The sequence below is a fragment of the Henckelia pumila genome, chromosome 1, assembly GCF_033568475.1.
Source record: "Henckelia pumila isolate YLH828 chromosome 1, ASM3356847v2, whole genome shotgun sequence".
Lineage (NCBI taxonomy): Eukaryota > Viridiplantae > Streptophyta > Magnoliopsida > Lamiales > Gesneriaceae > Henckelia > Henckelia pumila.
The window spans coordinates 98887165-98900395 of record NC_133120.1 but is presented as its reverse complement, the minus strand read 5'-3'; the positions used below and the strand labels follow the sequence as shown (position 1 = coordinate 98900395).

General features: G+C 32.7%; 1 protein-coding gene across 1 annotated transcript in view; it reads left to right on the top strand.

Moving 5' to 3' along the window:
- LOC140870422 (aspartic proteinase A2-like) overlaps positions 1-13231 on the top strand; it is a 70987-nt gene that overhangs the window by 21442 nt on the left and 36314 nt on the right. The window lies entirely within an intron of this gene.

Below are 13231 nucleotides of genomic sequence, written 5' to 3'. Positions count from 1 at the left end.
ATTAACAAACGCAAAATATGTATATATTTTAAATGTATAAAAACTAAATTTTCTTATATTTTTCGTGAATATATGTGAGATTAATAGTCAGAAAACAGAAATGTTAAACGATTTGACCCAAACAGTAAAATCTCGCTATCCTACAAATCTTATTTTAAATATAAAAAACAAAAAACTGTACTACAATAGATTATGCCACGAGAAGAGTCAAATTTACAGATGATATTTTTTTTTGATGAAATTTAGAGATGATCTTATGATTAGCAAATTGTGTGTGTTTGTGGTGGAAAAGTATGTGTCGGTATAGGATAAGATATGAGGTCCCATCTCTCGAATAACAAGACACCCCCCTTGCCTGAGTTGCCTTTACAAGGATAGAGACTTCACATACTAGTTAGAATATGTATTGACTTAACATACTAATTAGATATTGTTGAAAATATATATAAATATATATTATTATTTATTGTTGAATGTTGAAGGTTGAAAGTTGAAAATTGAGTTGTAAAATATTGAAAATTAGTGTGTGATGATGTAATTAATGATGTATTAATTTTTGACTAATCTCCAATTGAGATCTATAAATAGGTCTCTCTATTTGTGTAGAAAAACACAATTGTGAAGAGAGAAAAAATTTATAAAGTGTAGAATTTGATAAATTTTGAGTTTTTGAGTTTTTACTTTTTACCGTAAATTTTTACTTTTTCACAACACGTTATCAGCACGATCGCTCGAAGGTTCTCTATATTTTCCGACGCTCCAAAATACAAGAAGAAGTCAAAAATATTCAACAAGTAAGAATTTTTATTTTACTGTTTATATATTTTTTGTGTATATATTAATATATAATATCATGTTATGAAAAAAAAATAAGTTTTTTTTCAAAACTTGTTATAAATCCTGGGAGGATGTTAAGACGACATCCCACACTCCCGGTAAGGGATACGACAAGTATAAAAGCCTCTAAGGTTTTTAAACAATAACGTGATATATATTTATTATATATTATCTATATTAATATATAATTTCATGTTATTATATAAAAGGTTGTCTATGACACTGACCTTATAATAACGTGATATGATATATATTATTGTGTATTTATATACTAACCATATTTGTATAATCTCATGTTATTATATAAAAGGTTGTCTACGACACCGATCTTATAATAATGTGATATGATATACTATACCTGACTTTATACTAACTATATTGGTATAATTTCACAACATTATATAAAAGGCTGTCTACGACACTGACCTTATAATAATGTGATATGATATACATAATTATTTAATTATGATTATCATTATATGCATTACATGATTATCACGAATTTTTATTCAACACATACTCAATTTTTTCTTTACCCCCATCGGTCACAAACGGTAACAAAACGGCTAGTTTTTGCCCTATAAATATGTTCACTCAAACTCATTTTCAATCACACCAAATTCATTCTTTCTCTCAAAATATTTTATCCTCGGTTTTTTCGAAGATGGAGATGATGACATTTATAAGGATATTTTTCATAACGACTATGATCATCATGCTCACGAGTCTTTTACTCACCAGCGATTTTCCAACACATATTTTTTCTCTATTTGTATACGCACTTGTAATTTACGTTCTTCCATTATTTTGTATTGTCATATTTATGGAAATTAACTAATAAAATGCATTGTTATTTTCTAGTACCACCATGTCGAACTTGGCGAAACTCGAATTCATTGCACTTGATATAACCGGAAAGAATTATATGCCATGGACCCTCGATGTAGAAATGCATCTCGAGTCATTGGGTCTTAACGAAACTATCAAAGAAAATAACATATCATCCTCACAAGATAAAGCAAAAGCGATGATATTTTTACGCAGACATCTTGATGAGAGGTTGAAATGTGAATATTTGACCGAAAAAGACCCAATGATTTTGTGGAAAGGGTTAAAAGAACGTTTTGAGCATATACGGGAAGTTATACTTCCGACCGCACGAGATGAATGGAATACTTTAAGATTCCAAGATTTTAAAAAGGTGAGTGATTATAATTCTGCGATGTATCGAATTGTCTCACAGCTGAAATTTTGTGGGCATAATATTACTGAGATGGAAATGCTTGAAAAGACATTTTCCACATTCCACGCATCAAATATAACTCTACAACAGCAATATAGAGTGCGTGGATTTTCAAGATACTCAGAACTCATCGCATGTTTACTCGTGGCGGAAAAGAATAATGAATTGCTCATGAGAAATCATCAGTCCAGACCTACTGGTTCAACGGCATTTCCTGAAGCAAATGTCGTAAGTAAAAATGAAAACCAAAATCAAAGATATAGACAAGATTTTGGTCGAGGTCGTGGACGAGGACGTGGGCGTGGACGTGGGCGTAGAAATGATCGCGGTCGTGGTCGAGGCCGTGGATTTGAAAATAAAAGAGATAGTTATTTCAATAACTCATCTCAAAGGAACGTCACGAACCACCCACAAAAGAGGCATCATGATAATACGGGTGAAAATGAAAATCATCCAAAAAGAACTGAGAGTGTTTGTTATAGATGTGGCACTCCAGGACATTGGTCAAGAACTTGTCGAGCCCCTGAGCATCTGTGTAAGCTCTATAAAGATTCAATAAAGGGGAAGAAAAAGAGACCAATTTTACTGAAAACATTGACCATGCAAGTGGTTCAATGAATTTAGATGCTGCCTACTTTTTGAATGATTTCGAAGATATTGATTAAATGTACTGGTGGGAAAAGAATGTAACAATGTAATTTTTATATTGTAAAACATATTATATTTTGCATGTATTGTTTTATTCTGCAATTAAATTGTAACATATTATAATTTGCATGTATCTTTCTTAATTCATTTTATTGCATATTGTTTTTGAAGATCATTATGGAAAATGCTATGATCAAAGATGGAAATAATGCACTGGAAGTTTGCATACCAGATAGTGGTACAACGCACACTATCCTCAGAAATGAAAAATATTTATTGGAATTAAAACCAACAAAAACAATGGTGAATACAATATCAGGTCCTGTAGACTTGATTGAAGGATGTGGCAAAGCACAATTTTTGTTACCTAATGGTACAAAATTTTTGATAAATAGTGCTTTATATTCACCACGATCACAAAGAAATTTGTTGAGTTTTAATGATATATATTCTCATGGTTATGATACGGAAACAATAACCGAAGGAAATGAGAAATATATGTGTCTTACTACATATAAATCAGGAAAGAAATATGTAGTTGAGAAATTATCAATGCTCCCTACTGGATTGCATTATACACATATAAGTCCAATCGAATTAAATATGGTTATTGGAAATTCTTCAATACTAACAAATTGGCATGATCGATTGGGACATCCTGGTTCAATAATGATGCGAAGGATTATAGAAAATACAAGTGGTCATCCACTGAAAGACCAGAAGATCTTTCAGAATAATAAGTTTCAGTGTAAAGCATGTTCTCTGGGGAAACTTATTATAAGACCATCACCAGCTAAAATCCAAAAGGAATCACCCATATTTCTTGAACGTATTCAAGGTGATATTTGTGGGCCAATTCATCCATCATGTGGACCATTTCGATACTTTATGGTATTGATCGATGCCTCTAGCAGATGGTCACATGTATGTTTATTGTCCACTCGGAATGTGGCATTTGCAAAATTGATGGCTCAAATAATAAAATTGCGGAATCAATTTCCCGAATATACGATCAAGAAAATAAGACTTGATAATGCTGGAGAATTTACTTCCCAGACTTTTAACGACTATTGTATGTCGATGGGAATTACTGTTGAACATCCTGTAGCTCATGTTCATACACAAAATGGATTAGCTGAATCATTGATTAAACGTCTGCAGTTGATTGCTAGACCAATGATTATGAGAACGAAACTCCCTATTTCTATATGGGGACATGCAATTTTACATGCTGCTGCATTGATTCGCATCAGGCCAAGTGCATATCATAAACACTCCCCATTGCAGCTTGTATTTGGCAAAGAACCAGATATTTCTCATTTGAGAATTTTTGGATGTATGGTGTATGTGCCTATTGCACCACCTCAAAGAACAAAAATGGGACCTCAAAGAAAGAATGGTATTTATATCGGCTATGATAGTCCATCAATCATTAGATATCTTGAGGCTTAGACAGACGATGTGTTTACAGCACGGTTTGCTGATTGTCATTTTGATGAAAATAACTTCCCAATGTTAGGGGGAGAAAAGAAACACATCGAAAAAGAAATCACATGGTATGTACCATCATTATTACATTTGGATCCTAGAACTAAACAATGTGATAAAGATGTACAACAAATTGTGCATTTGCAAAGAATAGCAAATCAAATGCCAGATGCATTTGCAGACACAAAAGGGGTAACAAAATCATATATACCTGCTGTAAATGCCCCTGCTCGAGTTGAAATTCCAAAGAAACAAAATGAAGACATTCATGATGTCATAAAACGCCTGAAGCGTGGAAGGCCAATCGGTTCAAAGGATAAAAATCCTCGGAAAAGAAAATACATAGAGAAAAATGATGATCAGAAAATAGAAAATGGTGTTCCAGAAGAAACACACGATGATGAAAATATTTTGTCAGAACCACAAACTGACGAGAATCATGAAATCTCTATCAATTATATTAATACTGGAAAAATATGGAACCGAAAGAATGTACAAGATATTGATGAGATATTTTCGTACAATGTGGCATGTGACATCGTAAATGAAGATAATGAACCAAAATCTTTTGGTGAATGCAAAACTCGAAAGGATTGGTCAAAATGGAAAGATGCCATCCAGGTTGAATTAAATTCGCTAAATAAACGTAGTGTTTTTGGACCTATAGTCCTTACACCTAAAGGTGTTAAACCTGTTGGGTACAAATGGGTTTTTATTCGAAAGAGAAATGAGAAAAATGAAATAGTGAGATATAAAGCTCGACTTGTTGCACAAGGTTTTTCTCAAAGACCTGGAATTGATTATGAAGAAACATATTCTCCTGTTATGGATGCAATTACGTTTCGGTATTTGATCAGTTTAGCAGTGTCTGAAAACTTGGACATGCGTCTAATGGATGTTGTTACAGCTTATTTATACGGATCACTTGATAGTGATATATACATGAAAATCCCTGAAGGATTTAAGATGCTAGAAGCACAAAGTTCAGAACCCAGAGAATTTTATTCTGTGAAATTACAAAGATCATTGTATGGGTTAAAGCAATCCGGCCGAATGTGGTATAATCGGCTAAGTGAACACTTGATGAAAAAGGGATATGTAAATGATCCAATATGCCCTTGTGTTTTCATCAAGAAAACAACATCGGGATGCGTGATTATTGCTGTATATGTTGATGATTTAAACATAATTGGAACGAATAAAGAAATTCAAGAAGTGATGTTATACTTGAAGGAAGAATTTGAAATGAAAGACCTTGGAAAAACCAAGTATTGTCTTGGTTTACAAATTGAACAAAAAGAATGTGGAATTCTTGTTCACCAGTCTAATTATACAGAGAAGGTCCTTAAACGTTTCAATATGGATCAATCAAATCCTTTAAGTACTCCAATGGTTGTCAGATCATTGAATATAGAAAAGGATCCATTTCGTCCATGTGAAGATGATGAAGTTGTTCTTGGTCCTGAAGTACCATATCTAAGTGCCATTGGTGCCCTTATGTATCTTGCAAATTGCACTAGACCAGACATATCTTTTGCAGTAAATTTATTGGCAAGATTCAGTTCATGTCCAACGAAGAGGCACTGGAACGGAATTAAACATATATTCCGTTATTTACGAGGAACGACGGATTTGGGACTTTTGTATCCAAAAGATACAAATCAGAGAATAATTGGTTATGCTGATGCTGGATACTTATCTGATCCACATAAGGCACGTTCCCAAACCGGATATGTATTTACTCGTGGAGGCACTGCAATCTCTTGGCGATCACAGAAACAAACACTTGTTACAACTTCATCAAATCATGCCGAGATTATTGCACTACATGAAGCAAGCCGTGAATGTGTCTGGCTTAAATCAATGACTCGGCATATCCAAACTTCTTGCGGATTATCAGTGGACAAGAATCCAATCACACTGTATGAAGATAATGCCGCATGTGTTGCCCAAATGAAAGAAGGATACATCAAAAGTGACAGAACTAAACATATTCCTCCTAAATTCTTTGCATACACTCAAGAGCTGGAGAAGAATAAAGATATTGATATCTGTTACATTCAATCAAGTGAGAACTCATCCGATCTCTTCACAAAGGCACTTCCCACGGCGATATTCAGAAAACACATTTATAATATTGGGATGCGCAATCTACGAAATATGTGAAGAATCATTCATGTTGACATCAGGGGGAGTTTACGTGGCTGCACTCTTTTTTCCTTACTATGGTTTTTGTCCCAATGGGTTTTTCCTAGTAAGGTTTTTAACGAGGCAGTATACAACACGTAATGGAGATAGTCATTCTATCATGATCATCATCACAAGGGGGAGTGTTGAAAATATATATAAATATATATTATTATTTATTGTTGAATGTTGAAGGTTGAAAGTTGAAAATTGAGTTGTAAAATATTGAAAATTAGTGTGTGATGATGTAATTAATGATGTATTAATTTTTGACTAATCTCCAATTGAGATCTATAAATAGGTCTCTCCATTTGTGTAGAAAAACACAATTGTGAAGAGAGAAAAAATTTATAAAGTGTAGAATTTGATAAATTTTGAGTTTTTGAGTTTTTACTTTTTACCGTAAATTTTTACTTTTTCACAACAGATATGTACTTCTATTTGGTTAAAGGACGATAATTGTCCAAATTCATATACTTTTACAAGACGTTAATGAGTGACTCATCAGATAGTTCAACATATATTTTGAACTCTGATATCATGTAAAGATTATGAACTTGAGTCTTAAGGGAGTGTTTTGAAGAGACTTTTACTTATTTAAAAGTGATTCTAGTAGAGATTATTTTGAAGTTGGTGATAAGCTAAATATGGAGTGTTTGAAAATAGAAGTTGAAAACAATACAAGATAAAGTTTAGTGTTTGGAGAATAATTACTTTCAAGCTTAATTTTTTAATAAATGACAACTATACTTTATTTGATTATTTAATTTTTTATAAAATGAATACTTGAAATATATATAAGATTAATAAAATAAAAATAAAAAAAATAAAAAAAATTGTATAAATATACAAGATATGTACAAAAATTCATGAAAATGCTATATATATATATATATATATATATATATATAAATAAATGCTTGTAATAATAATGTAAAATTTTAAAAAATATTTTTTAAAAAAAATTCTTGTAATAATAATTTAAAATTAAAAAAAATTAAAAATACTTGTAATAATGATGTAAAATTTAAAAAATATTTAAAAATAATAATAAAGGCATATGTAATATGATAAGTTTATTAAGTGTATATATGTCAACTTGTAATTTTATACCTTTAACAAAAAAATAGAAGCTAAAAAATCATCAAATTTTAGCTTCTTGTTTTTGGGTAAAAGTTGTAGAAGCTAAAACAGAATTTAACATTCACAAACACTCAAAAGCACCTTTATATATGCAGCTAGAAGCTAAGAAACACTTTGTAGAAGCTCTACCAAGCACTCCCGAAGTCCATCCCAAAAGTTAACTCAAACTGAAATTATTTTCAAAACCATAATATAATTAACTTCCAAGAACTGACATCTATTAATATCAATATTTAAAATATATGTGGTTTAATAATAATAAAATTTTGGTCATGCGAACAATTTCATGCACGGCCAAGCTTCTCTCTACCTATTAATGTCCCAACATCAAATTAGATATTTTCCGAGAATAAAATTTACGAATAGTTTTTTTATAAAAAAAAAATCCTAGTACATAACTAATATTTTTTAATTCAATCTCTCCTCGTCGCAAAATCTTCGATTTATAATAAATTGGATTTGGCGTGGTTGTTCGGGACGACCAAAGTTTTGTACTTCTGCTTTAGTGTTTTTACAAGGTATGTTATCTCCTTGCTCGGAAAGCTAGCTACTAGCAATCATAAAAGTCTTTTTGGTGGCTTCCAACATTTTTCGATAACACCTATGATGATGTCGATTTTTACCTTGGGATCGGTCTGGTAGAATGGATCCTCCAACTTCTTTATAATGCAGGTTGGATCGAGTACCAATGAACTCTGCACAAGCAACAGCTAGGTCAGGGGGGCGCTGAAGGTATTATCGGCGTGACCCATCCGATGCCTAAGTCAGTGTCTTGAAGGCAGAGAGTATGATGAATGCGAAAACAAGAGAATATGAGTGCGTGAATATAAAAGTGAGAGTGAGTGTTGATGAATAATGAATAGTGAGTAATGAATGAACACAACCATAATAGTACCTGTATTTATAGAGATAAAATAGAGTAAGTTACCTAGTCGAATTATAACATGTCATGTACTAGGACTCTTCATCCATTGGATTCTTCTTAAGTTTATCTCTATCTTGTGAATATTTGAAAAAATTCAAGCGTATCTCATATATATCAGAGTCCTACTTGAACTAGAAAATGATACCTGCGGCCCATTAGAAACAGCCCAGGTCGGCTCATAATGATCAGCCTTGATCAAAGTCCAACATAGCCCAAACTGGGCTGGACCTTGACATGTTGGGCCATATCGGGTAGACTCATTATAAACGGGCTCGAGTTGAAATATTTTCCCGGGGTAACAATAGTACCTCCCTAACTGGTCTAAAAGAATAATGAGTTTAAACAAAAAATGTAGACAAGACCCCGAACTACCTGTTCCTCCTTTCGACGGCCCAGATTTGAATCCGCGTGATGTGTTTTCAACGAACGGTCTAGATGGAGGTCTAATTAGAACCGAGCTCGAATAAAGAGTAATAGACGACAACTTGATGAAACCGAGCTCAAATAAAGAGTTGTAGATAACAATTGATGTTGCCGAGCGGATCGGACTTTTAAGATAACCACGAGTTGCGTGGGATTACATGATGCCGATCTTGGTCGGGCTTTGGACAATACCACTGACTTGGATTTATGATGCCACTGATGTGGAATTTTTGATGCCACTGATGTGGGCTTTTGAGCCACTGATGTGGATTTTTGATGCCACTGATGTGGGCTTTTGATACCACTGATGTGGATTTTTTATGTCACTGATGTGGGCTTTTGATGTCACTGATGTGGGCTTTTGAGACCACCAATGTGGATTTTTGAAGATGTCACTGATGTGGGCTTTTGATGTCGGACCTGCCCGGACTTTATAAAGTGTTGAACCATAAATTGAGTCTTATTGCTAGATTGCATGCCCGATATGATGTAATTGAGCCTTACTGCGAGATTGCATGTCCGATGTGATATAATTGGGCTTACTGCAAGATTGCATGTCCAATGACGTAAAATAACTCAAACAAAAATATAAGTGAAGAGAAGTCCAACAAATTTGATCACAAGAAAACAAACATGTAATTTTGATAGTAGAAGATGTCTCAGAATATTATTAATAATGATAATAAATAAAAATTTAACAATTTAATTCAAACATAAAGATGATTGAAATACTTATCTCGTTCATGCGTTGTCGATGATATGACTTTGGATGTATAGCAAGATAATATATTCTATACTTTGATCAAAGAACCGACTTGATGTAGCAAGCAAAAATCGATTTCGACCATCCAGAATGTGCGTCAAGATGTTTTGAACTCATGATATAAATTTCAAATAATTTCAACGGTTAGATTTTTCAAAATTACTTTTTCAAGAACACTGCTCAGAAACTATGCAAGCAGATTGTGTTGTAGCTCGGCGGTCTGAGTCACCTTTCCCCAAGTCCCAAAATTTCGATCATGATCTTCACCCTCCAGATACTAGATAACATAATTATAAATACTCATACCAAATTTGAACTCGATCCGACGGTTCAATTATTTCCAATGATTTTCGCAAAGTTCTAATGCGCAAGCCATGTGAAAATATACATAAACTGTGCGAGTGAGCAGCTGCTGTTCGGATGTCAAAATCCCATTGTACAAGACTCCTTCACGATCTACACCGTTCAGATCCTAGAAAAAATATTAATTAATATGTCTGAAAAATTTGAACCCGATAAGACGGTTCAATTAATTTCAATGATTTTCGCAAGGTTCTGATGCGCAAGCCATGCGAAAATATACAGAAACTGTGTGAGTGAGCAGCTGATGTTCGGATGTCAAAATCTCATTGTACAATACTCCATTCACAATCTCCACCGTTCAGATCCTAGAAAACATATTAATAAATATGTCTGCAAAATTTGAACCCAATCTGACGGTTCAATTAATTCTTATGATTTTTGCAAGTTTCTGATGCGCAAACCATGCGAAAAACATATAGAAGCTGATGAATAATGAATAGTGATTAATGAATGAACACAACCATAACAATACCTGTATTTATAGGGATAAAATAGAGTAAGTTACCTAGTCGAATTATAACATGTCATGTACTAGGACTCTTCATTCATTGGATCCTTCTTAAGTTTATCTCTATCTTGTGAATATTTGAATAGATCCAAGATTATCTCATATATATTAGAGTCCAACTTAAACTAGAAAAGGATACCTGCGGCCCATTAAAAACAGCTCAGGTCGGCCCATAATGACCAGCCTTGATCAAAGTCCAATATAGTCCAAACTGGGCTGGACCTTGACATGTTGGGCCATATCGGGTAAGCCCATTATAAACGGGCTCGAGTTGAAATATTTTCTCGGGATAACAACGTAATTATTACGGTGAAAAATAACTAAAATCGAAAAGATTACAGATTAAAAAAATTATACAAACTGCGGCGGGTGCATTATTTGTTGAACCAACCTGGCCGTTGCGTTTGGTTAAACTTTGGCTTAAATTATTTTGCCCAAAGAATTTTGGTTGTTTTTTTTAAAAAAATTATTATTCAGCAATACATCCTCCAAATCAATTAAGGGTGGACATGTAAGTAATAAAACCCCTTCACAATCAGATCATGTTTAGTCGCTTTCACGGAGGCGATGATAAAAGCCAAAAAAAAGAAAGAAAAGAAAAGAAAAGAAAAGAAAAGAAGAAAAGAAAACATTGTTTCAATATTGTCCAGAAGTAGTTGGTCCAACTTATGACAAAAGGTGAACTAATTAGGTTAGAGAGCGACAATATTAGTAATTCTCAAATTAATATATATATATATATATATTATGATGAAAACAAAAACAAAAAATGAAAGCTCAGCGTTTCGGGTGGTGCTAATCAATAATGTCAACTGTATTATATATCGTTTGGTAGGTATGATGAGATAAATAATATAATATAATAAAAAATAAATAAATAATGATAGTTAATATAATATTTGATTTGATTGATTAAATTTTATATGAACATGATAAATTATCATTTTATTCTTTTAATAATAAATAAAATATGAATAATATTATTTATAAGAGATAATATTGTAATTTAAATTCAATGATTTGATTGATGTAAAATAAATAATTAATGATTTGATTGATGTAAAATAAATAATTAATAGATAGACGAGAAAAACACGAAATTTGATAAAATAAGTTATACATAGATTAATAATACTGATTATCAAACGTTACCAAATAATACTAAACCTATATCAATTCACTAAAATCAAATTGATCGATGAAAATAAGCCCATTGGTTACGTACCAAACATGAAAATTGAAATAAGGGAATTAGGCCCAAAAGTATGCTACCAGAGAATTGGACAAATAGCCCAGTTATCTCATTTTGTTTGTATTCTTAATATAATGTGTTTTCAGTTACATGGATTTTTTTTTATAGAAAAAATACATTATAACCAGGTTTGCCCAAGATATTTAGACCAAATGCCCCTATATTTTTTGTCGTGGGAGGGGTGACACAAGTTGTTAGAATTTAATTCTATTTTTTGTCGAGGGAGGGGGTGGGGTGGTTTTTTGTCCATTATAAAGTTCTGTTATTCAACAAGCCTAGTTAAGATAATTTATAAGAATTTATTCAAAAAAAAAAAAAAAAAGGTTTTAGGGTAATAGTATTGGAATATATCTTTATTTTCAATTTTAAATATAATTCATTCAAATCAAATAAGGAACTACGTAATTAAGTTTTGAATTAAAACTTGTTAAGAAATCAATTTGGACCTAACCGATGTGAGACATATTTCAACACACCCCCACACGCTTAATTGAGATGTTAATAGATGGCCCAACTATGGACGATCCAACACATACGACGGGGGCCCGAGCTTTGATACTGTGTTAAGAAATCGACTTGGACCTAACTCAACCCCAAATACTAGCTCAAGAGAGAAGGTTGCTCAACTATATATCGAACTATCAGAAACGTGAGACTTCTTTAAACTGGAATAGCTGCTTCTTAGTTACCGGTGATGTGTAGAAGCATGTATTTCGGTTTTGAATGTCAGTTTCAGCCACATGCGCATGCTGGTTTCGGGTAGGAGTTCTATGGGTTCGTGTTCTGGATTTCAGGAATCAACAAAAAAATCTGGGCTGCAGCCTAAATGTTTTTGCTCTTAAAATCTTAGCCCATTAGCTATGACATAGGCCCAGCCCTCTGGAGACTGACTAGTAGTCTAGTATTGAAGTTTGAACGCAGCGCAGCACATAATAATTATTAGGGAGTGTTTGCAATAGATTGTGCTTTTGTAGAAGTGATTAATTTATAGATTATAAAAAAGTTAAGAAAAATCAAAAGTTGGGTAGTGTTTGATAAATAATTAGTGATTGAAGTGATTTTAACAATGACCTTTTTAATAAAATCACTTTTGGACCACATGACTAGCTTTTGGATTTCAATTAAGTTAAGTTTAAGCTAACACATAATCTAGGTTTAAAAAACACACAAAAATGATTTTTTTAAGCCAAAAGCTAACAATCACTTTTTTTTAGTGATTGCAAACACTCCCAAGGATTCAAGCCTGGGTGATTTTCTATATATATCTAGTAACATGGCAGTAGGTATATATGTTCCTTGAATCAGATTATGCAAATACAAAACATTGAAAGTGCATCAAATTTTATAATCCCAGCTTAATTCATTCAGCATTGGTGTTCATTATATACTTTGACCACGATAGAATGAATATTGGGATGCCTGTTTTGCAGTTGCATTCAAATCTTAAAAAG